The sequence below is a fragment of the Scyliorhinus torazame genome, chromosome 24, assembly GCF_047496885.1.
Source record: "Scyliorhinus torazame isolate Kashiwa2021f chromosome 24, sScyTor2.1, whole genome shotgun sequence".
NCBI classification, from domain to species: domain Eukaryota; kingdom Metazoa; phylum Chordata; class Chondrichthyes; order Carcharhiniformes; family Scyliorhinidae; genus Scyliorhinus; species Scyliorhinus torazame.
In genome coordinates this window covers 49,496,875-49,524,259 of record NC_092730.1, presented here as the reverse complement: position 1 = coordinate 49,524,259, position 27,385 = coordinate 49,496,875, and the positions used below count along the sequence as shown (strand labels likewise).

At 46.4% G+C, this 27,385-nt stretch overlaps 1 non-coding gene across 1 annotated transcript; it reads right to left on the bottom strand.

Annotated features, from left to right (window-relative positions):
• Nucleotides 1-21,387: 21,387 nt before the first annotated feature.
• Nucleotides 21,388-21,469, bottom strand: trnas-gcu (transfer RNA serine (anticodon GCU)). Its single transcript has one exon. It is a non-coding gene; the product is annotated as a tRNA-Ser (tRNA).
• Nucleotides 21,470-27,385: the final 5,916 nt, after the last annotated feature.

Sequence of the window (27,385 nt, the reverse complement as noted above, 5' to 3'; positions counted from 1 at the left end):
GATATGGTGCCATTGACTGAACGCTGGAGCAGTTTGGAGGAAAAGTAGGGAGGGACGTGTCTGGCGCTTAACCGCTCCTTGACACCTGTTCTTCGGCTGCCCACAGTACAGTCGAGGTGACTCAGTTGACCTCTTCCAGAATGCTACTCTGCCACCTCCACTGAATGAAGTTCCTCCTGTTTGTCCACTGGAGGCGTTCTTCATTGAGTTCTGAATTTGGTGCATTTGCGTGCTATAGTGAGAGTTTCGTGACTGAGGGTGTATAAGGGTTAATTTTGATCTAAAGTCTAGTCTTTCTTTAATTTAGTTAATTAACTTAAAAGTTCCTGTTTGGTTGAGAAGGTGAATTTTCAACAAGCTTTAAACAAAGGTTCGACTTGTAGGTACTTGCAGCTGGAGCTTATTAATTAGCTAATTGGATTAGGCCAGTCTCCAGAGGCTAGATTCACAGTATAAAAGTGATCCAGCTACAGTGCACACTTTGTTTGCTCTGAGTGATGAATTTGGTGCATTTGACTGCTACAGTGAGTGTTTGGTGACTGAGAGAGTTAGGTGAGGAGGGAGTAAGGTGCTCCTTGCATTTCATTTCAGCAAAGAGCGAGAACGGAACCAGGAGTTTATAGAGTCTGCAGCTGGCTGGGAGCAGAGTCAGAGGCCGGAAGTCCAGTTGATCCACAGGGCAGCTATATTCTGTAAGGTCAGAAGGGTTGGAGGCTAGGGCAGTTACATGCTCATCCTGTAGGATGTGGGTGGTGAGGGATACCACCGGTGTCCACGTTGACTGTACTTGAGGGAAGTGCACCCAACTCCAGCTACTCAGAGACCGTGTCAGGGAACTGGAGCTGGAGCTGGATGAACTTCGGATCATCCGCGAGGCAGAGGGGACTATAGAGAATAGTTACAGGGAGGTAAGCACACCCAAGGTACAGGAAAAGAGTAGCTGGATTACAGTCAGAAGAAAGAAAACAAACAGGCAGACAGTGCAGGGATCCCTCGTGGCCGTTCCTCTTCAAAACAAGTATACCGTTTTGGATGCTGTTGCGGGGGGGGGGGGGGGGCGGAGTGGGGTGGGGGTGGGGGGGGGGGGGGGGGGGGGGGGTGGGGGGGGGGGGGATGACCTACCGGGGGAAGGCCTTATCGGCCAGCTCTCTGGCACTGAGTCTGGGTCTGGGGCTCAGAAGGGAAGGGGGAGAAGAGAAAAGCAATTGTAATAGGAGATTCAATGGTTAAGGGAATAGATAGGAGATTCTGTGGTCGCGAGCGAGACTCCCAGAAGGTATGTTGCCTTCCGGGTGCCTGTGCCAGGGATGTCTCGTATCGTGTCTTCAGGATCCTTCAGGGGGAGAGTGAACAGCCAGAAGTCATGGTGCACATTGCTATCAACGACGTAGGTAGGAAAAAGGGTGTGGAGGTAATAAACGGAGTAAGGCTGGAAGTTAAAAGCCAGAACAGACAGAGTTGTCATCTCTGGTTGGTTGCCGGTCCCACGTGATCGCGAAGCTAGGAATAGGGAGAGAGTGCAGTTAAACACTTGGCTGCAGGAATGGTGTAGGAGGGAGGGCTTCAGGTATTTGGATAATTCGAGTGCATTCTGGGGGAGGTGGGACCTGTACAAGCAGGATGGGTTGCATCTGAACCAAAGGGGCACCAATATCCTGGGAGGGAGGTTTTCTAGTAATCTTCGGGAGGGTATAAACTAATTTGGCAGGGGAATGGGAACCGGATTTGTAGTCCAGCAACTAACGTAGCCGATATTCAGGACGCCAAAGCGTGTAGTGTGGCAGTGGGGAAGGGAACACTGACAAAGGAGAGTACTTGCAGGCACGGAGATGGGTTGAAGTGTGTATACCTCAACGCAAGAAGCATCAGGAATAAGGTGGGTGAACTTAAGGCATGGATCGGTACTTGGGACTACGATGTGGTGGCCATCACAGAAACTTGGATAGAAGAGGGGCAGAAATGGTTGTTGGAGGTCCCTGGTTATAGATGTTTCCATACGATTAAGGAGGGTGGTAAAAGAGGTGGGGGGTGGCATTGCTAATTAGAGATAGTATAACAGCTGCAGAAAGGCAGTTCGAGGAGGATCTGCCTACTGAGGTAGTATGGGTTGAAGTCAGAAATAGGAAAGGAGGGGTCACCTTGTTGGGAGTTTTCTGTAGGCCCCAAATAGTAGCAGAGATGTGGAGGAACAGATTGGGAAACAGATTTTGGAAAGGTGCAGAAATCACAGGGTAGTAGTCATGGGTGACTTCAACTTCCCAAACATTGAGGGAAACTCTTTACAAAGAACAAAGAACAAAGAAAATTACAGCACAGGAACAAGCATTCGGCCCTCCCAGCCTGCGCCGATCCAGATCCTTCATCAAAACCTGTCGCCTATTTTCCAAGGATCTACTTCCCTCTGTTCCCCGCCCGTTCATATATCTGTCCAGATGCATCGTAAATGACGCTATCGTGCCCGCCTCTACCAGCTCCGCTGGCAAAGAGTTCCAGGCACCCACCACCCTCTGCGTAAAATACTTTCCACGCACACCTCCCTTAAACTTTCCACCTCTCACCTTGAAATCGTGTCCCCTTGTAATTGACACCCCCACTCTTGGAAAAAGCTTGTTGCTATCCACCCTGTATATACCTCTCATAATTTTGTAGACCTCAATCCAGTCCCCCTTCAACCTCCGTCTTTCCAACGAAAACAATCCTAATCTACTCAACCTTTCGTCATAGCTAGCACCCTCCATGCCAGGCAACATCCTGGTGAACCTCCTCTGCACCCTCTCTAAATCATCCACATCCTTCTGGTAATGTGGCGACCAGAACTGCACGCAGTATTCCAACTGTGGCCTAACCAATGTTCTAGACAACTGTAACATGACCTGCCGACTCTTGTACTCAATACCCCGTCCGATGAAGGCAAGCATGCTGTATGCTTTTTTGACCACTCTATCGACCTGCGTTGCCACCTTCAGGGTACAGTGGACCTGAACTCCCAGATCTGTCTGTACATCAATTTTCCCCAGGACTCTTCCATTAACCGTATAGTCCGCTCTTGAATTAGATCTTCCAAAATGCATCACCTCGCATTTGCCTGGATTGAACTCCATCTGCCATTTCTCTGCCCAAATCTCCAATCTATTTATATTTTCCTGTATTCTCTGACAGTCCACCACGCTATCTGCAACTCCACCAATCTTAATATCATCTGCAAACTTGCGAATCAAACCACCTATTACTTCGTCCAGATCATTTATGTATATCACAAACAACAGTGTTCCGAGCACGGATCCCTGTGGAACACCACTAGTCACCTTTCTCCGTTTTGAGACACTCCCTTCCACCACTACTCTCTGTCTCCTGTTGCCCAGCCAGTTCTTTATCCATCTAGCTAGTACACCCTGAACCCCATACGACTTTTTCCATCAACCTGCCATGGGAAACTTTATCAAACGCCTTACTGAACTCCATGTATATGACATCTACAGCCCTTCCCTCATCAATTAACGTTGTCACTTCCTCAAAGAATTCTATTAGGTTTGTAAGTTATGACCTTCCCTGCACAAAACCATGCTGCCTATCATAGATCAGACTATTTTCTTCCAAATGTGAATAGATCCTATCACGCAGTATCTTCTCCAACAGTTTGCCTACCACTGACGTCAAGCTCACAAGTCTATAATTCCCTCGATTATCTCTGCTACCCTGCTTAACCAAAAGGATAACATTAGCAATTCTCCAGTCCTCCGGGACCTCACCAGTGCTCAAGGATGCTGCAAAGATATCTGTTAAGTCCCCAGCTATTTCTTCCCTCGCTTCCCTCAGTAACCTGGGATATATCCCATCCGGACCTGGGGACTTGTCCACCTTAATGCCTTTTAGAATACCCAAACTTCCCCCTTCCTTATGCCGACTTGACCTAGAGTATTTAAACATCCATCCTTAGCCTCAACATCCGTCATGTCCCTCTCCTTGGTGAATACCGATGCAAAGTACTCATTAGGAATCTCACCCATTTCCTCTGACTCCACGCATAAATTCCTTATTTTGTTTTTGAGTGGGCCAATCCTTTCTCTAGTTACCCTGTTGCTCCTTTCTACGAATAAAAGGCTTTGGGATTTTCCTTAACCCTGTTAGCCAAAGATACGTCATGACCACTTTTAGAACTCTTTATTGCGCGTTTGAGATGTGTCCTACTTTCCCGATATTCCTCCAAAGCTTCATCAGATTTAAGTCGCTTAGATGAAAAAGGTATGCTTCCTTTTTCATCTTAGCAAGTCTCACAATTCCACCCGTCATCCATGGTTCCCTAATCTTGCCATTTCTATCCCTCAATTTCACAGGGACATGTCTGTCCTGCACTCGAATCAACCTTTCCTTAAAAGACTCCCACATTTCAAATGTGGATTTACACTTAAAGAGCTGCTCCCAATCCACATTCCCTAGCTCCTTCCGAATTTTGTTATACTTGGCCTTTCCCCAATTTAGCACTCTTTCTTTAGGACCACTCTCGTCTTTGTCCATGAGTAAACAAATAGTTTGGACGGCGTGGTGTTTGTGCAGTGTGTCCAAGAAGCTTTTCTAACACAGTATGTAGATCGTCCGACCAGTGGGGAGGCCATATTGGATTTGGTACTTGGTAATGAACCAGGGCAAGTGATAGATTTGTCAGTGGGGGAGCATTTTGGAGATAGTGACCACAATTCTGTGACTTTCACTTCAGTAATATAGAGGAACAGGTGCGTGCAACAGGGCAAGGTTTACAATTGGGGGAAGGGTAAATACGATGTTGTCAGGCAAGCGTTGAAGTGCGTAAGTTGGGAACATAGGCTGTCAGGAAAGGACAGTGAAATGTGGAACTTATTCAAGGAACAGGTACTACGTGTCCTTGATATGTATGTCACTGTCAGGCAGGCAAGAGATGGTCGAGTGAGGATACCATGGTTGACAAGAGAGGTTGAATGTCTTGTTAAGAGGAAGAACGAGACTTATGTAAGGCTGAGGAAACAGGTTTCAGACAGGGCGCTGGAGGGATACAAGATAACCAGGAGGGAACTGAAGAAAGGGATTAGGAGAGCTAAGAGAGGGCATGGAAAATCTTTGGCGGGTAAGATCAAGGAATGCCCCAAGGCCTTTTACACAGATATGAGAAATATGAGAATGACTAGAGCGAGGGTAGGTCCGATCAAGGACAAGAGCGGGAGATTGTGTATTGAGTCTGAAGAGATAGCAGAGATCTTGAACGAGTACTTTTCTTCAGTATTTACAAATGAGAGGGGCCATATTGTTGGAGAGGACAGTGTGAAACAGTAAGCTCGAGGAAATACTTGTTAGGAAGGAAGATGTGTTGGGCATTTTGAAAACGTTGAGGATAGACAAGTCCCCCGGGCCTGACAGAATATATCCAAGAATTCTATGGGAAGCAAGAGATGAAATTGCAGAGCCGTCTGCAATGATCTTTTCGTCCTCACTGTCAACAGGGGTAGTACCAGGGGATTGGGGAGTGGCGAATGCCGTGCCCCTGTTCAAAAAAGGGAATAGGGATAACCCTGGAAATTACAGGCCAGTTAGTCTTACTTCGGTGGTCGGCAAACGAATGGAAAGGGTACTGACGGATAGGATTTCTGAGTATCTGGAAAGACACTGCTTGATTAGGGATAGTCAGCACGGATTTGTGAGCGGTAGCTCTTGCCTTACAAGTCTCATTGAATTATTTGAGGAGGTGACCAAGCATGTGGATGAAGGTGAAGCAGTGGACGTAGTGTACATGGCTTTGACAAAGGCATTTGATGAGGTTCCCCATGGTAGGCTTCTGCAGAAAGTAAGGAGACATGGGATAGTGGGAAATTTGGCCAGTTGGATAACGCACTGGATAACCGATATAAGTCAGAGAGTGGTGGTGGATGGCAAATATTCAGCCTGGACCCCAGTTACCAGTGGCGTACCGGAGGGATCAGTTCTGGGTCCTCTGCTGTTTGTGATTTTCATTAATGACTTGGATGAGGAAATTGAAGGGTGGGTCAGTACATTTGCAGACGATACGAAGATTGGCGGAGTTGTGGATAGTGAGGAGGGCTATTGTCGGCTGCAAAGAGACATAGATAGGATGCAGAGCTGGGCTGGGAAGTGGCAGATGGAGTTTAACCCTGCAAAGAGTGAGGATGTCCATTTTGGAAGGACAAATATGAATGTGGGATATAGGGTTAACGTTCTGGTTCTTGGCTATGTGGAGGAGCAGAGAGATCTTGGGGACTATTGTCATAGATCTTTGAAAGTTGCCACTCAAGTGGTAGAGCTGTGGAGAAAGCAAATGGTGTGCTAGCGTTCATTAACAGAGGGATTGAATTTAAGAGCCGTGTGGTGATGATGCAGCTGTACAAAACTTTGGTAAGGCCACATTTGGAGTACTGTGTACAGTTCTGGCCGCCTGATTTTAGGAAGGATGTGGGTGCTTTGGAAAAGGTGCAAAGGAGATTTAACAGGATGTTGCCTGGAATGGAGAGTAGGTCTTTCGAGGAAAAGTTGAGGGGGCTCGGCCTTTTCTCATCAGAACGGAGAAGGATGAGGGGCGACGTGATTGAGGTTTATAAGATGATCAGGGGAATAGATAGAGTAGACAGTCAGAGACTTTTCCCCCGAATGGAACAAACCATTACAAGTGGACATACATTTAAGGTGAACGGTGGAAGATAAAGGGGGGATGTCAGAGGTAGGTTCTTTACCCAGAGAGTAATGGGGGCATGGAAAGCATTACCTGTGGAAGTAGTTGAGTCGGAAACATGAGGGACCTTCAAGTGGCTATTGGATAGGTACATGGATTACGGTATAATTATATAGTGTAGATTAATTTGATTCTAAGGGCAGCACGGTAGTATTGTGGGCAGCACAATTGCTTCACAGCTCCAGGGTCTCAGGTTCGATTCCGGCTTGGGTCACTGTCTGTGAGGAGTCTGCACATCCTCCCCGTGTGTGCGTGGGTTTTCTCTGGGTGCTCCGGTTTCCTCCCACAGTCCAAAGATGTGCAGGTTAAGACTATAAGACATAGGAGCGGAAGTAAGGCCATTCGGCCCATCGAGTCCACTCCACCATTGTATCACGTCTGATTTCAACTCCATTTACCCGCTCTCTCTCCATAGCCCTTAATTCCTCGAGAAATCAAGAATTTATCAACTTCTGTCTTAAAGACACTCAACGTCCCGGCCTCCACCGCCCTCTGTGGCAATGAATTCCACAGACCCACCACTCTCTGGCTGAAGTTAGGTGGATTGGCCATGATAAATTGCCCTTAGTGTCCAAAATTGCCTTTAGCGGTTAATGGGTTATGGGGATAGGGTGGAGGTGTTGACCTTGGGCAGGGTGCTCTTTCCGGGAGCCGGTGGGCCGGCTGGCCTCCTTCTGCACTGTTCTGCAAAATTCTATGATAATCCATGATCAATCTAGGATACAGGTTGGGCTACTTGGCTGTGAAAGCAGCACCGGACGCAGCAGGAGAGAGAGATTCCAGTCGCCGGGATGCAACTCTCCAATTGAGCACTTCACGTTGCTCTGATCTTACACACTCGTTTCGAGATTCGTAGAATGCTTACAGGTCAGGGTGAGTCCATTCCGCCCACCGTGTCCACGTCGGTCGCCTCGAACTGGCGTGTAGTCCCGTGTTAAAAACAGAAAATGCTGGAAAATCTCAACAGGCCACCACTTCCCCATTGACCCGGAAGTATTGGATCTTCCTGGGGTTGAACGTTTATTTGAAGAAACGTAACCTGGTGGAAGAAGAGTGAATGCCAGAAGTGAGATTCGAACCCACGCCTCCAGAGAAGGCTGCGACCGTATGGCAGCGCCTTCGACCGCTCGGTCATTCTAACGCTTTGTGGCAAAACACATGCTCCGTGCACAAAACGATTTAAATTCTATCTTCATCGTAATTTATTTTCAAACTTGATGTGCTTTTCCTATTTTTGTGCCCCAACCAGAGTCCTGTATCTGAGTGCCATTGTTCTCCAAGCCGCTGGGGTTTAACGAGCTTCTCATTGCTGCATTGATCAGTTTGCTCCAATCAACATTGACCGAACTGCCGCCTATCTGTTCCTCACGCGAAGGTATTGAGAGTCTAAAAGATCTGAGCGGGGTGAAGTATCCAATTCGACAGTTGCATCCTGGCGACTGGAATCTCTCTCCACAGATGCTTCTGGTGCTGCTTTCACAGACAAGTAGCCAAAGAACCCCTTCAGCGTCCAAGCAGGAGGACATTCATCCAGTAAAGGCGGCAGATGAGGATTCTGGGAGAGGTCAACTGAGTCACCTCGACAATCCAGCCAGACAGACTATTTACAACACGAGAAGAGGAATTTTACCTGGCGTCCCGGGATCAATATTAATTCCTCAACCAGACTCACAGAGCAGATTATCCAGCCATTAGCTGGGTTTTTGCCTGTGGTGTTTTGCTGTGCCAACTTAAGCAGGAATCTGACGTCCTGAGGCCACCACTTCACCATGGAATGGGAGATAATGGATATTCCTGGGGTTGAACATTTTGCTGGAGAAATGTAACCTCGTGAGGAAAAGCTAATGTCAGAAGTGTGATTCGAACCCACGCCTCCAGAGGAGCCGAAAATTTTAAGGCAACGCGTTCGACCGCTCGGCCATCCCGACGCGCTACGGCAAACCATATGCTCCGTGCACAACTCGATTTAAATTCTATCTTAATCGTCTGCTATTTGCGATTTTTATCAATGACTTGGAGGAGGGAGCTGAAGGGTGGGTCAGTAAATTTGCTGATGACACCAAGATTGGTGGAGTAGTGGATGAGGAGGAGGGTTGTTGGACGCTGCAAAGAGACATTGATAGGATGCAGAGCTGGGCCAGAAAATGGCAGGTGGAGTTTAACCTTGATAAGTGCTAGGTGATTCATTTTGGTAGAAAAAAATTGAATGCGGATTACAGGGTCAACGGCAGGGTTCTGAGGAATCTGGAGGAACAGAGAGATCTTGGGGTTCATGTCCACAGATCTCTGAAGGTTGCCACTCAAGTGGATAGGGCCGTGAAGAAGGCTTATAGTGTGTTAGCATTTATGATCAGGGGCCTTGAGTTTAAGAGCCGCGGGATTATGCTGCAACTATACATGACCATGGTGAGACCGCATTTGGAGTATTGTGTGCAGTTCTGGTCACCTCATTATAGGAAGGATGTGGAAGCATTGGAAAGGGGGTAAAGGAGATTTACCAGGATGCTGCCTGGTTTGCAGGATAGGTCTTATGAGGAAAGGTTGAGGGAGTTAGGGCTTTTCTCTTTGGAGCGCAGGAGGATGAACATAAGAACATAAGAACATACAAACTAGGAGCAGGAGTAGGCCATCTGGCTCCTCGAGCCTGCTCCACCATTCAATGAGATCATGGCTGATCTTTTGTGGACTCAGCTCCACTTTCCGGCCCAAACACCATAACCCTTAATCCCTTTATTCTTCAAAAAATTATCAATCTTTATCTTAAAATCATGTAATGAATGAGCCTCTACTGCTTCACTGGGCAAGGAATTCCATAGATTCACAACCCTTTGGGTGAAGAAGTTCCTCCTAAACTCAGTCCTAATTCTACTCACCCTTATTTTGAGGCTATGCACCCTAGTTCTGCTTTCACCCGCCAGTGGAAACAACCTGCCCGCATCTGTCCTATCTATTCCCTTCATAATCTTATATGTTTCTATAAGATCCCCCCCTCATCCTTCTAAATACCAACAAGTACAGTCCCAGTCTACTCAACCTCTCCTCGTAATCCAACCCCTTCAGCTCTGGGATTAACCTAGTGAATCTCCTCTGCACACCCTCCAGTGCCAGTACGTCCGTTCTCAAGTAAGGAGACCAAAACTGAACACAATACTCCAGGTGTGGCCTCACTAACACCTTATACAATTGCAGCAGAACCTCCCTAGTCTTAAACTCCATCCCTCTAGCAATGAAGGACAAAATTCCATTTGCCTTCTTAATCACCTGTTGCACCTGAAAAGCAACTTTTTGCGACTCATGCACTAGCACACCCAGGTCTCTCTGCACAGCAGCATGTTTTAATATTTTATCATTTAAATAATAATGCCTTTTTCTGTTATTCCTACCAAAATGGATAACCTGACATTTGTCAACATTGTATTCCATCTGCCAGACACTAGCCCATTCACTTAGCCTATCCAAATCCCTCTGCAGACTTCCAGTATCCTCTGCACTTTTTGCTTTACCACTTATCTTAGTGTAGTCTGCAAACTTGGACACATTGCCCTTGGTCCCCAACTTCAAATCATGAGAGGTGACTTCATAGAAATTTATAAGATAATGAGGGGGATAGAGTGGACGTTCAGAGACTATTTCCTCGGGTAAATGTAGCTGTTACAAGGGGCATAAATATAAGATTCAGGGTGGGAGATATAGGAGGGTGTCCGAGGTAGGTTCTTTACTCAGAGAGTGGTTAGGGTGTCGAATGGACTGCGTGCTGTGAAAGTGGAGTCGGACAATTTAGGAACTTTCAAGCGGTTATTTGATAGGCACATGGAGCACACCAGGATGACAGGGAGTGGGATAGCCTGATCTTGGTTTCGGAAAATGCTCGGCAAAACATCGAGGGCCGAAGGGCCTGTTCTGTGCTGTACGGTTCTATGTTCTATGTCCTTTCATTTCAAACTAGATTTGCTTTTCCTATTTTTGAAGCCCAGCCAGAGTCGTGTATCTGAGTGCCATCCTTCTCCAGGCCGCCGGGGGTTAAGGAGTTTCTCATTGCTGCATAGATCAGTTTGCTCCAATCAACAAGGACCGAACTGCCGCCGACCTGTTCATCACACGAGGATATTGAGAGTGTAAGATCTGAGCGGCGTGAAGGATCCAATTAGTCAGTTGTATCCAGATGACTGGGATCTCTCTCCACAGCTGCTTCTGGTGCTGCTTTCACAGACAAGTAGCCGAAGAACCCTTCAGTGTCCACACAGGAGGAGGTACATCCAGGAAAAGCGTCAGAGAAGGATTCTGCGAGAGGTCAACTGAGTCACCTCGACAATCCAACCAGACATGCTTTTTGCAACAAGAGAGGGGGAATTTTATCCGGGGTCCTGGGATCAATATTAATTCCTCAGCCAGTGTCACTGAGCAGGTCATCCAGTCATGAACTGGGCTTCGGCCTGTGGGGTCTTGATGTGCGAATTTAAGTAGAAATCTCTTGTCCGGAGACGACCGCTTCCCCATTGAATTGGCGTAATTGGAACTTCCTGGAGTTGAACATTTTGCTGGAGAACTGTAACCTCGTGGAGGGAAACTTAATGTCAGAAGTGGGATTCAAACCCACGCCTCCAGAGAAAACTGCGACCTTAACGCAGCGCCTTCGACTGATCAGCCATCCAGCCGCGTAGTGGCAAACGACACGCTTCTTGCACAAAACGATTTAAATTATATCTTCATCGTCATTTCTCTGCAAACTCGATGTGCTTTTCCTCTTTTTGAAACCCAACCAGAGTCCTGTATCTGAGTGCCATACTTCTCCAAGCCGCTGGGGGTTAAGGAGCTTCCAATTGCTGCATTGATCCGTTTGCTCCAATCAACAATGACCGAACTGCCGCTCTACCTGTTCCCACACGAAGGTATTGAGAGTCTAATATCTGAGCGGCATGAAGGGTCCAATGAGATAGTTGCATCCTGGCGACTATAATCTCTCTCCACAGCTGCTTCAGGTGCAGCTTTCATAGAACTGACAGATGACTGCCTCTCAGCAAGTAGGGTGGGGGCAGCTTCAGCAAGTCATACACTAAGCTAAACACTGCACCTTTAACTGAGAAGCAGCAGAATTTGACTTCCCACTTACCTTTCCTGATTTCCTCACTGCACCAAATTACCAAGTTTCAATTCACATTCTGGATGTGTCTCACTCACTCAGGATGTGTCTCCTTGAACTGGGCAAAATCAGATGTGCTTTTCCTATTTATCAACTCCAGCCAGAGTCCGGTATCTGAGTGCCATCCAAGCCGCTGGAGGTTAAGGAGCTTCTCATTGATACATTGATCCGTTTGCTGCAAACAACAAAGTCCGAACTGCCCCCTGCCTGTTCCTCACATGAAGGTATTGAGTGTCTAAAATCTGAGCGGCGTGAAGGATCCAATTAGACAGTTGCATCCTGGCGACTGGGATCTCTCTCCACAGCTTCCTCTGGTGCTGCTTTCACAGACAAGTAGCCGAAGAAGCCCTTCAGTGTCCACACAGGATGAGGTACATCCAGGAAAGGCGGCAGAAGAGGATTCTGGGAGACGTCAACTGAGTCACCTCGGCAATCCAACCAGACAGGCTATTTAAATAATGAGAAGAGGAATTTTACACGGAGTCGTGGTATCAATATTAATTCCTCAAGCAGACTCACTGAGCAGGTCATCCAGTCATGAACTCGGCTTCTGCCTGTGGGGTCTTGCTGTGCGAATTTAAGTAGAAATCTCATGTCCTGAGGCCACCGCTTCCCCATTGAATGGGAGGTATTGGATCTTCTTTGGGCTGAACATTTTGCTGGAGAAACGTAACGACGTGGAGGAAATGTTAATGCCAGAAGTTGGATTCGAACCCACGCCAACAGACGAGACTGCGATTTTAACGCAGCGACTTCGACGGCTCCAACATCCTGACGCGTTGCGGCAAAGATATGCTCCGTGCACAAATCGATTTAAATTCTATTTTCATCGTCATTTCTTTTCAAACTTGATGTGATTTTCCTAATTTTGAACCCCAGCCAGAGTCCTGTATCTCAATGCCATCCTTCTCCAAGCCGCTGGGGGTTAAGCAGATTCTCATTGCTGCATTGATCAGTTTGCTCGAATCAACAAGGACCGAACTCCCGCTCGACCTGTTCCTCACACGAAGATATTGAGAGACTAAGATCTGAGCGACGTGCAGTATCCACTTCGGTTGGAGAGTTGCAACCCGGCGACTGGAATCTCTCTCCACAGCTGCTTCCGGTGCTGCTGTCACAGAGAAGTTGCCGAAGAACCCCTCCAGTGTCCAAACAGGAGGACGCTCATCCAGTCGAGGCGCCAGAAGAGTGTTCTGGGAGAAACCAACTTCGTCACCTCGACTGGTACTGTGGGTAGCTGAAGAACAGGTGTCAAAGAACGGATCATACTGAAAGCAAAACTTTGATGCTAATAAAGAAAAAGGCAGATATGCTGCTGGCAAACAATGACTTGTTTCCGTTTGATGTGAGAGAGAATATAAATGGCAGATGATGGTTTCGATCCATGGGGTTATGGGCACAGCACGCTTCCGCTGCGTCACTCTGCTCGTGGTTGTGTTCTTTCGGGGTCGGACTTGAGGCAAAGTTTGAAGAAATCAGTGACAGCGTGATCCATGTTCCCGGAGAGGTGAAACTGCCGCCCGAAATTCATTCTATGACGGTGATTCCAGACACTCCCCACTTTCCCATCAGAACAACGTCACAGAAGAAATCACATCACCTTCACAGAACAACCATTGCGCACGAAAGTTAATTATCTGACCTATGCTGACCAGAATCAGTTTGCTCAAACGTGTGTTCCTGTTGAAAGACTAAATGAGGAAGTGAATAGTTGAGTGGCTACCGCAGGGCAGTAATGTTGAAGCTCCTGGTTTAAGGAGCAGAGTGCCGCAGCGGAAGCGTGCTGGGTCATTACCCCGAGGTCGAGGAATCGAGGCAATTTTCTGCAATTTACATTCTCCCTAACACCAAAAGTAAACATAACGCACGCTCCTGTTTGCTGTGCACCAAATACCTGTCAGAATGTTTCTTGCAGTCTCATCCCGTTATTTGTCCCAGGAATGAATGAGACAAAATGACACATTACAACATTGTAATGCTCACAAATATGGAACCACGGAGAAAACGTTTTAAAATCTCTGCCGGTCTGACAGCATCTGTAGGGTGACAAATGAGGTAACGCTTCGAGTCCAGGTGACGCTTTGTCAAAGCTGGACTGGAAACGTTATCCAGGAGAACGCCACAGAGGGGCAACATAGATATATAACGATATCCAGTAATCCCTCACAGGGGGCAATAAGGAAATAAACCGAGTACCCATCTTCCTCTCTCGGACGGATGTGAACAATCCAACCAGCACAACTTTTAAAACAAGAGAAAACCAATTTTACTCGGAGCCCTGGAATCAATATTATTTCCTCAACTAGAGTCACTGAAGCAGATTATCGAGTAATTAACTGGGCTTTTGCCAGTGGCGTCTTGCTGTGCGTATTTAAGCAGGAATCTCCTGTCCTGCGACCGACGCTTATCCATTGAATGGGAGATATTGGATCTTCCTCAGGTTGAAAATCTAGCTGGAGAAATTTTACCTGCGGGGGGAAAAGTCAATATCAGGAGTAGGATTCGGACCCAAGCCTCCAGAAGAGACTGCGACCTGAATGCAGAGCCTTAGAACGCTCGGCCTTCATAGAACATAGAACGATACAGTGCAGTACAGGCCCTTCGGCCCACGATATTGCACCGACATGGGAAGTCAAAAAACAAAAGCCATCTAACCTACACTATGCCATTATTATCCATATGCTTATCCAATAAACTTTTAAATGCCCTCAATGTTGGTGAGTTCACTACTGTTGCAGGTAGGGTATTCCACGGCCTCACCACTCTTTGCGTAAAGAACCTACCTCTGACCTCTGTCCTATATCTATTACCCCTCAGTTTAAGGCAATGTCCCCTCGTGCTAGCCATTCCCATCCGCGGGAGAAGGCTCTCACTGTCCACCCTATCTAACCCCCTGATCATTTTGTATGCCTCTATTAAGTCTCCTCTTAACCTTCTTCTCTTTAACGAAAACAACCTCAAGTCCATCAGCCTGTCCTCATAAGATTTTCCCTCCATACCAGGCAACATCCTGTTAAATCTCCTCTGCACCCGTTCCAAAGCTTCCACGTCCTTCCTATAATGAGGTGACCAGAACTGTACGCAATACTCCAAATGCGGCCGTACCAGAGTTTTGTACAGCTGCAACATGACCTCATGACTCCGGAACTCAATCCCTCTACCAATAAAGGCCAACACTCCATAGGCCTTCTTCACAACCCTATCAACCTGGGTGGCCACTTTCAGGGATCTATGTACATGGACACCGAGATCCCTCTGCTCATCCACACTTCCAAGAATTTTACCATTAGCCAAATATTCCGCATTCCTGTTATTCCTTCCAAAGTGAATCACCACACACTTCTCTACATTAAACTCCATTTGCCACCTCTCAGCCCAGCTCTGCAGCTTATCTATGTCACTCTGTAACCTGCAACATCCTTCCGCACTGTCGACAACACCACCGACTTTAGTGTCGTCTGCAAATTTACTCACCCACCCTTCTGCGCCCTCCTCTAGGTCATTTATAAAAATGACAAACAGCAACGGCCCCAGAACAGATCCTTGTGGTACGCCACTTCTAACTGAACTCCATTCTGAACATTTCCCATCAACCACCACCATCTGGCTTCTTTCAGCTAGCTAATTTCTGATCCACATCTCTAAATCACCCTCAATTCCCAGCCTCCGTATTTTCTGCCATAGCCTACCGTGGGGAACCTTATCAAACACTTCCTGGCGCGTTGCCGTCGAAATGAAGATCCGTGCATGAATAGACTTAAATTCTGTCTTCATCGTCATTTCATTTCAAACAAGATACGCTTTTCCTGATTTTGAACCCCAGCCTGAGTCCTGTATCTGAGTGCCATCCTTGTCCAAGCCGCTGGGGTTAAGCAGCTTCTCATTGCTGCATTCATCAGTTTGCTCTAATCACAAGGACTGAATTCCCGCTCTACCTGTTCCTCACACGAAGTTATTGAGAGTCTGAGATCTGAGCGACGTGAAGTATCCAATTGGAGAGTTGCATTCTGGCGACTGGAATCTCTCCCCGCAGCTACTTCCGGTGCTGCTTTCACAGACAAGTAGCCGAAGAACCCCTCCAGTGTCCAAACAGGAGAACTTTCAGCAAGTAGAGGCGGCAGAAGAGTGTTCCGGGAAAAGTCAACTGAGTCACCTCGACTGTACTGAAGGTAGCTGAAGAACAGGTGTCAAAGAGCGGATCAGACTGAAAGCAAAACTTTGATACTAATAAATAAAAAGGCAGATGCGCTGCTGACGAATTGCCACTTGTTTCCGTTTGGTGTGAGTGAGAATATGAATAGCAGAAGATGGTATTGATCCATCGACCTCCGGGCTATGGGCCTAGCACGCTCCCACGGCGCCACTCTGCTCGTGATTGACTCGCTTCGGGGTCGGACTTGAGGCAAAGTTTGATGAAATCAGTAACAGGTTGATCAATGTTCCCAGAGAGGTGAAACTGCCGCCCCGAACTTCCTTCTATGAAGGTGATTCCAGTCACTCCCCACTTTCCCATCAGAACAACATCACAGAAGAAATCACATCACCTTCACAGAACAACCATTCATCACGAAAGTAAAATATCTGAACTGTGCTGACCAAAAGCAGTTGAGTCGGGCTCGATTCCTGGCCTTCGCAGTAATAGTTGTATTGGATGTTCTTGCGCCACATCGTTAGTTTCAAACTGAGGAAGACTGGCCAACAGCTTTTCACTCAGAATTTATGCGCCATTATTTAATTGAGATGTATAAGATGTCGGAAGGTATGGATAAAGGAGACGTGGCGTTGATGCTTCCTCTTGTGGGTCATTCTAAAACCAGAGGTCATGATCTGAGTATAAGAGATCGCAAATTTAAAACCGATTTGAGGAAAAACTACGTGTCCCAAATGCTTGTGATTCTGTGGAATTCGCAACCCCACAGTGCGTTGGATGCAGGGAGAGTGAGTAATTGTAAGGAGGAGTTAGAGAGATTTTTATTGGTAAGGAGTTGAAGGTTTAGGGAGAGCGTGCAGGACGGTGGAGTTGAGGCCTCGATGGGATTTGCTAAGATCACATGGAAGGTGTTAGACTCAGGAGGCTAAATTGCCTACTCCCGCTCCTAGGTCATGTATTCTTGGGAGAAGGTGTTCTGGCTGATATCATAAACGATCTCTTGGTCTGTAACATTCTAAGTAGCAGCTGAGGAACCTTTCAGCCATGATGGAATGACGGGCAGATTCGTTGGGTCGACTGGCTTAATTTTGCTTCTATACCTGATGAACTTATCTTTTTGGCGCGACTTCATGCCTTTCAAACTGAGGGAAAGAAATCGTTTCCAACACAGAATTTATGCGCTATTAGGGCGGGGAGTGAATAAAGTCAATTCCTCGTCATTTTTTAATGTGGTTTGAATATGGAAAGTGTTCGAGTATTCACCACCTCCAAGCCCTTAAACAAAAGCTAAAAATCACAGCATTTTTACTTCACCCTCATGAAGTGGACCAGACAGAGACGCTACAGACACGTTACAGACGATGATGGGATACGGACCCACGAGCGCAGAGCACCAAGGGTTACGGTGCATCCCCTTAACCACGTGGTACAACTCCTTCACTTCATGGATCTTTAATATTTGATCTTCGCACAGACATGGAACCCCTCCACTGTACAAATAGAAGGAATTTCATCTGGGAGAGGTGGCAGAACTTAATTATAGGAGAGGACAACACGGAAACATCGACTTTCCTGTGTTCGGCCGAAGACGAACAGGTGTCAACGGGCGGTTAAGCACCAACACGTCTGTCTTCGTTCCTCCCTCCACTAACCCAACTCGATGCAAAAGGCCTGAAAAATTGGAATAGATTGACACATCAGTTATTGCAGATCCATCATGGAAAAATTAGCCCCACTTCCGAGAAACACTAGATGAAAATTCGACGAGGATGGGATTCGAACCCATGTTTTCATAGCACAACAGACCAGCAGTCCATCGCCTTCACCATTCGGCCACCACATTACAGGCACACATCCGCTAATACGTTTAAATTCGGTTCGCATCCATGAACTGATGGAAATTATCTGCCTCTTTCTATTCAACCTGGTATCCAAAATTTGGAATGGAGCGATGGTGGTACAGTGATGAGCGCAGCTGCCTCCCAAACAGTTTATCTGGGTTCGATTCCCAGCTATGGCAGTAATAGTTGTATTGGATGTTTTTCACGACATCGTGAGTTTCAAACTAAGGAGTACTGGCAGACAGTTTTTCATTCGGAATTTATGCGCCATTATCTAATTGAGATGCATAAGATGTCAGAAGGTACGGATAAAGTAGACGTGGAGTTGATGCTTCCTCTTGTGGGGCATTCTAAAGCCAGAGGTCATGATCTTAGAATAAGAGATCGCAAATTTGAAACCGATTTGAGGAAAAACTACGTGTCCTAAATGCTTGTGATTCTGTGGAATTCGCAACCCCACAGTGCGTTGGATGCAGGGAGAGTGAGTAAATGTAAGGAGGTGTTAGAGAGATTTTTATTGGTAAGGAGTTGAAGGTTTATGGAGAGCGTGCAGGACGGTAGAGTTGAGGCCACGATGGGATCAGCTAAGATCACATGGAAGGTGTTAGACTCAGGAGGCTAAATTGCCTACTCCCGCTCCGAGGTCATGTATTCTTGGGACAGGGTGTTCTGGCTGGTATCATAATCGATCTCTTGGTCTGTAATATTCTAAGTAGCAGCTGAGGAACTTTTCAGCCATGATGGAATGGCGGGCAGATTCGATGGGTCGACTGGCTTAATTTTGCTTCTATACCTGATGAACTTATCTTTTTGGCGCGACTTCATGCCTTTCAAACTGAGGGAAAGAAATAGTTTCCAACACAGAATTTATGCGCTATTAGGGCGGACAGTGAATAAAGTCAATTCCTCGTCATTTTTTAATGTGGTTTGAATATGGCAAGTGTTCGAGTATTCACCACCTCCAGCCCTTAATGAAAAGTTAAAAATCACAGCATTTTTACTTCACCCTCATGAAATAGACCAAACAGAGACGCAACAGACACGTTACAGAAGATGATGGGATGCGGACCCACGAGCGCAGAGCACCAAGGGTTATTGTGTATCCCTTAACCTCGTGGTACAACTCCTTCACTTCATGGAACTTTAATATTTGATCTTCTCACATACAAGGAACCGAGGCACCCCTCCAATGCACAATTCCACCTGGGAGAGGTGGGAGAACTTAATTATAGGGGAGGTCAACACGGAAACATCGACTATACAGTGTTCGGCCGAAGAAGAACTGGTGTCAACGGGCGGTGAAGCCCCAACACGTCTGCCTCCGTTCCTCCCTCCACTAACCCAACTCGATGCAATCTGGCCTGAAAACCTGGAATAGATTGTCACATCAGTGATTGCAGATCCATCTTGGAAAAATGAGCGACACTTCAGAGAACCAGTGGATGAAAATTCCACGAGGATGAGATTCGAACTCACGCGCACAAAGCACAATGGATCAGCAGTCCATCGCCGTAACCACTGGGCCACCGCGTCCCACGCACTCAGCCGCAAATACGTCTAAATGCGGTTCGCATCCATGAACTGATGGAAATTATCTGCCTCATTCTATTCAACCTGGTGTCCAAAACTTAAAATGGAGCGATGGCGGTACAGTGTTGAGCATAGCTGCTTACCAAACAGTTGACCGGGGATCTGTTCCCGCCCATCGCAGTAATAGTTGTATTGGATGTTTTTGCGCCACATAGAACATAGAAAAATACAGCACAGAACAGGCCCTTCGGACGACGATGTTGTGCCGAACCTTTGTCCTAGATTCATCATAGATTATCATAGCATTTACAGTGCAGAAGGAGGCCATTCGGCCCATTGAGTCTGCACCGGCTCTTGGAAAGAACACCTCCACCCAACACTAAGGGCAATTTTGGACACGAAGGGCAATTTATCGTGAGTTTCCAACTGAGGAACACTGGCCAACAGTTTTTCACTCAGAATTTATGCGCCATTATCTAATTGAGAAGGAAAAGATGTCAGAAGGTATGGATAAAGTGCGGAGCACAATGGATTAGCAGTTCACCGCCTTAACCACTCGGCCACCCCGTCCCGCAAGCTCGCACGTCTATCCGTCTTCGTTCATTTTGCACCCATGAACTGATGGATTATATCTGCCTCGTTCTATTCATCCTGGTGTTCAATATTGAAAATGCAGCGATAGTGGCATAGTGGTGAGCATAGCTTCCTTCTCAGCAGTTGAACAGTGATCGATTTACCGCCATCGCAGTAATAGTTGTATCGGATGTTTTTGCGTGACACCGTGAGTTTCAAACCGAGGAAGACTGGCCAACAGTTTTTCACTCAGAATCTATGCGCAATTATCTAATTGAGGGGTATAAGATGCCAAAAGGTCAGGATAAGGTCGACGTGGAGTTGATGCTTCCTCTAGTGGGGCATTCTAAAACGCGAGGTCATAATCTTAGAATAAGAGATCGCAAATTTAACAAAGATTTGAGGAAAAACTACTTCTCCCAAAGGCTTGTGATACTTGTGGAATTCGCAACCCCACAGTGCGTTGGATGAAGTGAGAGTGAGTAAATTTAAGGAGAAGTTAGAGAGATTTTTATTGGTAAGGCGTTTCAACTCCTTACCAATAAGGAGAGCGGGCAGGACGGTGGAGTTGCGGCCACGATGGGATCAGCCAAGATCACATGGAAGGTGTTCGGCTCAGGAGGCTAAATTGCCTACTTCCGCTCCGAGGTCATGTGTTCTCGGGAGGAGGTGCTTTGGCTGATATCGCAATCGACCTCTTCACCTGTAACATTGTAGATAGCAGATAAGGAACATATCAGCGATGATAGAATGGCGGGGCAGGCTCGAAAGGTCTAATGGCTTAATTCTGCTCCTATATTTTATGAACTTATCTTTTGCGCGAATTCGTGAGTTTCACACTGAGGGAAAGAAACGGTTTCCAGCTCATAATTCATGGGCAATTATGGTAGAGAGTGATTTAAGTAACTTCCTCATCGTTTTTGAATGTGGTTTCAATATGCAAGGTGTTCTACTATTCACCACCCGCCAAGCCCTTAAACAAAAGCTAAATATCACAGCATTTTTATTTTATCCTCATGAAGTTGACCACGTTACAGACGAGGATGGGATTGGAATCCACGTGCAATGGATTATTGTGCATCACCTTAACCACGTGGTCCAACTCCTTTACTTCATGGAAATTTAATATGCGATCTTTTCACAGACAAGTAGCCGAAGAACCCCTCCAGTGTACAAACAGGAGAAGGTTCATCCAGGAGAGGTGGCTGAAGAGAATTCTGGGAGAAGTGAACCCGGTAACCTCGACTGTACTGTGGGTAACCGAAGAAGAACTGGTGGCATTGAGCGGTTAAACCACAAACACGCTTGCCTCCATTCGTCCCTCCTCTCACCCAACTCGATGCAATCCGGGATGACAACTTTGAATAGACTGTCACATCAGTGATTGCAGATCCATCTTTGAAAAATGAGTCCCACTTTCGAGAAACGGTGGATGAAAAAACGACAAGGATGGGATTCGAACCCACGCGTGCAGAGCACGATGGATTAGCAGTCCATCGCCTTAACCACTCGGCCACCCCGTCCCGCAAGCTCGCTTGTCTATACGTCTTAGTTCATTTTACACCCATGAACTGATGGATTATATCTGCCTCGTTCTATTCATCCTGGTGTTCAACATTGAAAATGCAGCGATAGTGGTATAGTGGTGAGCATCGCTGCCTTCTCAGCAGTTGAACAGTGATCGATTTACCGCCATCGCAGTAATAGTTGTATCGGATGTTTTTGTGCGACACCGTGAGTTTCAAACCGAGGAAGACTGGCCAACAGTTTTTCACTCAGAATCTATGCGCAATTATCTAATTGAGGGGTATAAGCTGCCAAAAGGTATGGATAAGGTAGACGTGGAGTTGATGCTTCCTCTAGTGGGGCATTCTAAAACGCGAGGTCATAACCTTAGAATAAGAGATTGCAAATTTAATAAAGACTTGAGGAAAAACGACTTCTCCCAAAGGCTTGTGATTCTGTGGAACGCGCGACCCCAGAGCTGGTTGGATGCAGGGAGAGTGAGTAAATGGAAGGAGGAGTTAGAGAGATTTTTAGTGGTAAGGAGCTTAAGGGTTATTGAGATCGGGTAGGACGGTGGAGTTGAGGCCAGGATGGGTTCAGCCAAGATCACATGGAAGATGTTAGGCTCAGGAGTCTAAATTGCCGACTCACGCTCCGAGGTCATGTGTTCTCGGGAGGAGGTGCTCTGGCTGATATCGCAATCGACCTCTTCATCTGTAACATTGCAGATAGCAGATAAGGAACATATCAGCGATGATAGAATGGCAGGGCAGACTCGAAAGGTCTAATGGCTTAATTCAGCTCCTATATTTAATGAACTTACCTTTTGCGCGAATTCGTGAGTTTCGAACTGAGGGAAAGAAACGGGTTCCGACTCAGCATGTATGCGCAATTAGGGCAGAGAGTGAATTAAGTAACTTCCTCATCGTTTTTGAATGTGGTTTCAATATGCAAGGTGTTCTACTATTCACCACCCGCCAAGCCCTTCAACAACTGCTACATATCACAGCATTTTTATTTTATCCTCATAAAGTTGACCACGTTACAGACGAGGGTGCGATTGGAATCCACGTGCAATGGATTATTGTGCATCATGTTAACCACGTGTTCCAACTCCTTTACTTCATGGAAATTTAATATGCGATCTTCTCACAGATAAGTAGCCGAAGGACCCCTCCAGTGTACTAACAGTAGAAGGTTCATCCAGGAGAGGTGGCTGAAGAGAATTATGGGAGAAGTGAATACGGAAACCTGGACTGCGCAGTGGGTAACCGAAGAAGAACTGGTGGCATTGAGCGGTTAAACCCCAAACACTGGCAGATACAATCACACAGTCACAAAAAGTGACATACACTGACAGGTACTATGACACACTCACAGTTAGTGAAATATAGTGATACGCATAATCACACACTCAGAGACAGTCTCAGAAACAGATAGATGCAATCACACACTCAGACAGTAACAGATACTGACAGATACAATCACACACTCATAGACTGTAAGCAACGCTGACAGATACAATCACACACTCACAAATAGTATCAAACATTGATAGATACAATGACAACGCACAGACAGTGACACACGCTGATCGATCCAATCACACACTCACAGTCACAGACACTGACAGATACAACCACACACTTAGAGACAGCGACAGGCACTGAAAGATACAATCACACACTCACAGACACTGAAAGATGCAATCGCACTCTTACGGACAGTCACAGACACGGAAAGATGCAATTGCACACTTACAGACAGCCACAGACACTTATAGATGGAATGGCACACTTACATACTGTAAAAGACACTGATAGATGCAATAGATCACCCACAGACTGTACCAGACGCTAATAGAGGCAATTACACACTCACAGACAGTAACAGACACTAGCAGATCCAATAGTACACTGACTGATTGTAACAGGCACTGATAGATAAAATCACAGACAGTAAGAGACACTGACAGATACAGTCGCGCACACACAGTCAGTAACACACACTGGCAGATATAATCACAACTCACAGACAGTAAGATACAGTGATCGATGCACTCACACACTCACAGACAGCAACGTAAACCGACAGATGAAATTACACATTCGTCGGCAACAGTGCACACTGATAGATGCAATCACACACTCAGACAGTAACATACACTGACAGACACAATCAGACACTCACAAACTGTAATAGACACTTATAGATACAACACAAACTCACAGACAGGAACGTCACGGATAGCTGCAATCGCGCCGGCACAGACAGTAGCAGACACTTATTGATAGTGTCTCACACTTACAGATAGAACGAGGCTGACAGATTCATCCACATACTCATATACCGAAACAAAGAATTGCAGGCCTATCACACGGTAAATGACAGGCTCACGGATAGAATCAGGCACTCACAGAGAGTAACAGAGGCTGGCATGCACAATCACACAATCAGACACAGTAACAGACACTGACAGATACAATCACACACGCACAGAGAGAAACAGATTGGCAGCAACAGAGACTGACATATATAATCACACACAGACAGCAATAGAGACTGACAGATATAATAATCGAATAATAATCCACTTTTTTAGTACCACATAGGTTTCCATTAACACAGCCATGAAGTTACAATGAAAAATCACTAGTCGCTGCACTGCGGCGCCTGTTTCCTCCTCTAAGGGGGAGAGCTGACTGGTGTTGATTTAACCTGAGAACCGCTGCACCTCGGGAGAGGGGTGTGTTTGAGAAGGTGGCCCTTCCTGAACCAAATACCCAAGTTAGTTGCATTGGGGTAATATTAAGTAAATTGGCACCACTCAATGGTCCACTCACACACTGTGACCTCATTGGCTGGGGGCCGGATAAAGTTCTGGAAAGGCAGGGGGGAGGGGTATAACAATCAAATCCCGGTCCCCCGAACAGCGAAGACTCCATTCAGCAGAGCCGGTAGGAAGCAGCGTGTGAGGCCCACCCTGGCAACGAAGACCGCGAGGAAATCGAGGCTCAGAGAATGAGAGGAACAGACACAGTTTCTAATTCGGGAGGTATGAGAAATTAAGTCAGGTAGTGAAATACTTAGCTTACTCAGCATTTTGTTTGAAGAGCGTAAACTTTGGATTCAATATGGAAGGAGTTCGATTATTCCAGGCACTCAAACATCATCTGCCATCTTGTTTCTGTGAATATATTAAACTCCATGAATTAAAAAGTAAAAATCACAGCATTTTCAGTTCACCCTCATGAACTGGACCAAACAGAGACACAACAGATACTTTACAGACGACGATGGGAGCTGAAACTACGTGTACAGAGCAGAATGGATTATTGAGTATCGTTTTAACCACGTGGTACAAACATTTGATCACATCATGATGAACATCGCTCAGGCGCCTTAAGGATCAGGTCATGTGGAACTCATGACAAATCTAATTTGTTATCCATTAAATCCCTCAAATTCCGAAGAAGTTCATTCGGCCCATTAAGTCTGCACCGACCCTCCGAAACAGCCCTCTGTCCAGAACCCCCCAATCCCCCGCCCGCCCTATTCCCCTAACACCACGCATTGCCCATGGCCTATCCACCTAGCCTGCATAGCTTTAAAATGAGGTACGAATCCGAAGCACCCGGAAGATCCTCCTTCCGCAGAGACGGGGAGAATGTGGAAACTCCACACGGATAGCCACGCAAGGCCGGAATCCAACTATTACGAAACGCCAACTGACAGGCAGAATTGCTGTAACTCCACATGATTCGGACAAGTTGAGTGAGTGGGCAAATGAATGGCAGATGCAGTACAATTTGGATGAATGTTAGGTTCGCAACTTTGGTAACAAAAACAAGAAGGTAGATTATTATGTGGATGGCAATAAATTAGGAAATGTGAATGTGCCACGAGACCTGGGTGTCCCTGTGCACCAGTCGCTGAAGATAAACGTGCAGGTGCAGCAGGCGGCAAAGAAGGCAAGTGGTACGTTGGCTTTCATCGTGACAGCATTTCAGTGCAGGAGCAAGGATGTCTTGTTACAATTATATAAGATGTGGAGATGCCTGCGTTGGACTGCAGTGAGCACAGCAAGATATCTTACAACACCAGGTTAAAGTCCAACAGGTTTGTATCAAATCACTAGCTTTCAGAGCATTGCTCCTTCCTCAGGTGAATGAAGAAGTAGGTTCCAGGAACAGATATATCGACAAAGTCAAAGATGCAAAACGATACTTAGAATGCATGCACTTGCAGGGGTGATCCCAGATTTAAGAGGGGTGTGAATTGCCCAAGCCAGGATAGTTGGTAGGATGATTTTGCAAGCCCAGGCCAGATGGTGGGTGGGGGTGAATGTAATGCGACAAGGATCAAAGGTCCCGGTTGAGGCCGTAGTAATGAGTGTGGAACTTGGCTACAAGTTTCTGCTCGGCCATTCTGCGTTGTCACGCGACCTGAATGCTGCCTTGGAGAACGCTTACCCAAAGATCAGAGCCTGAATGCCCTTGACAGCTGAAGTGTTCCCCGACTGGAAGGAAACATTCCTGCCTGACGATTATCGCGCCATGTCCGATCATCCGTTGTCCAAGCTTCTACATGGTCTCGCCAATATACCACGCTTCGGGACAAACTTTCCTGCAGCGTATGAGGTAGACAACATTGGTCAACTCGAACGAGTATGTACCGCGTACCTGGTGGGTGGTGTTCTCATGTTTAATGGTGGTACCCATGTCGATGATCTGGCACATCATGACGAGATTGGCATGTCAGAGTAGTGTGGTGGCGTGGTCGTTGTTCTGAAGTCTGGGTAGTTTGCTGCAAACAATGGTTTGTTTGAGGTTGCGCGGTTGTTTGAAGGCAAGTTGTGAAGGTGTGGGGATGTCCTTTGCAAGATGTTCGTCTTCATCGATGACGTGTTGTAGGCTGGAAAGAAGATTTTGTAGTTTCTCCGCTCCAGGGAAGTACTGGACGACGAACGGTACTCTGTCGGTTGTGTCCAGTTTTTGTCATCTGAGGAGGTCCGTGCGGTCTTTTGCTGTGGTGCGTTGGAACTGTTGATCGATGAGTCGAACGCCATATTCCGTTCGTACGAAGGCATCTTTCAGCGTCTCAACTCTCATTTTCTGCTTCACTCCATTGTTCTGGAGTGATGTTCCTCGGATGTCGGAAGAACCATCACCACGTGATACAGAAGGATCACATTTGAATTCAGAGCAGAAAACTGTGTGAATCACAGTCTGTACACGAATCCTATTATTTATTTGTGATAAAGAAGTAGGTTTAGTGAAATTAAAGTCACAATAAATGGATTGAAGGGCGGGTTGTTCATGGACAGATTGCAGAATTTGACGAACATTTATTGTCAGAGATCTCAGAACAATTGATATTTGACGCGATTAAGGAGATTAACATTGAACGAAGCATGTCCTTAGCTATAATTCATCATTATCTAATTTTATGAAATTTGTTCTGACAGATGGCATTCAAAGTCCTGAAGTCATCAGGATTCGAAACTGCGGAGAGAAATCCCGATGGATTTTGAATCCATCGCTTTAACCACTAGGCCAGGGTTGCGTCCCCTGACGTATGCAAACCACACACACTGCTGGTGAAACCACATGTCAAAAATGTAATGCCGCATTTTGAATTCCGGTGCTGCATCTTAATGTATTTCGGCATTCTGATGATTATGTAGATCTGTACTCTGCATTTAGAGTGAATCGTATTTAATCGGGGTGGGTTTTAATCAGACTTTGTAGCCATCTGGGATGGTCACTTACCACGAGGGAAAGAGAAACTCGCAAAGCCTTAAACGGACAAGGCAAGACTCAGCCAGTCACGGAGCTTGAGATGTATATTTGCAAGCAAGAAGTCCAGACGGTATCGAAACTCCGACCAATTAGTGTTTTGATGGGGCCGATTAGCATTTGATGGCCCATTTT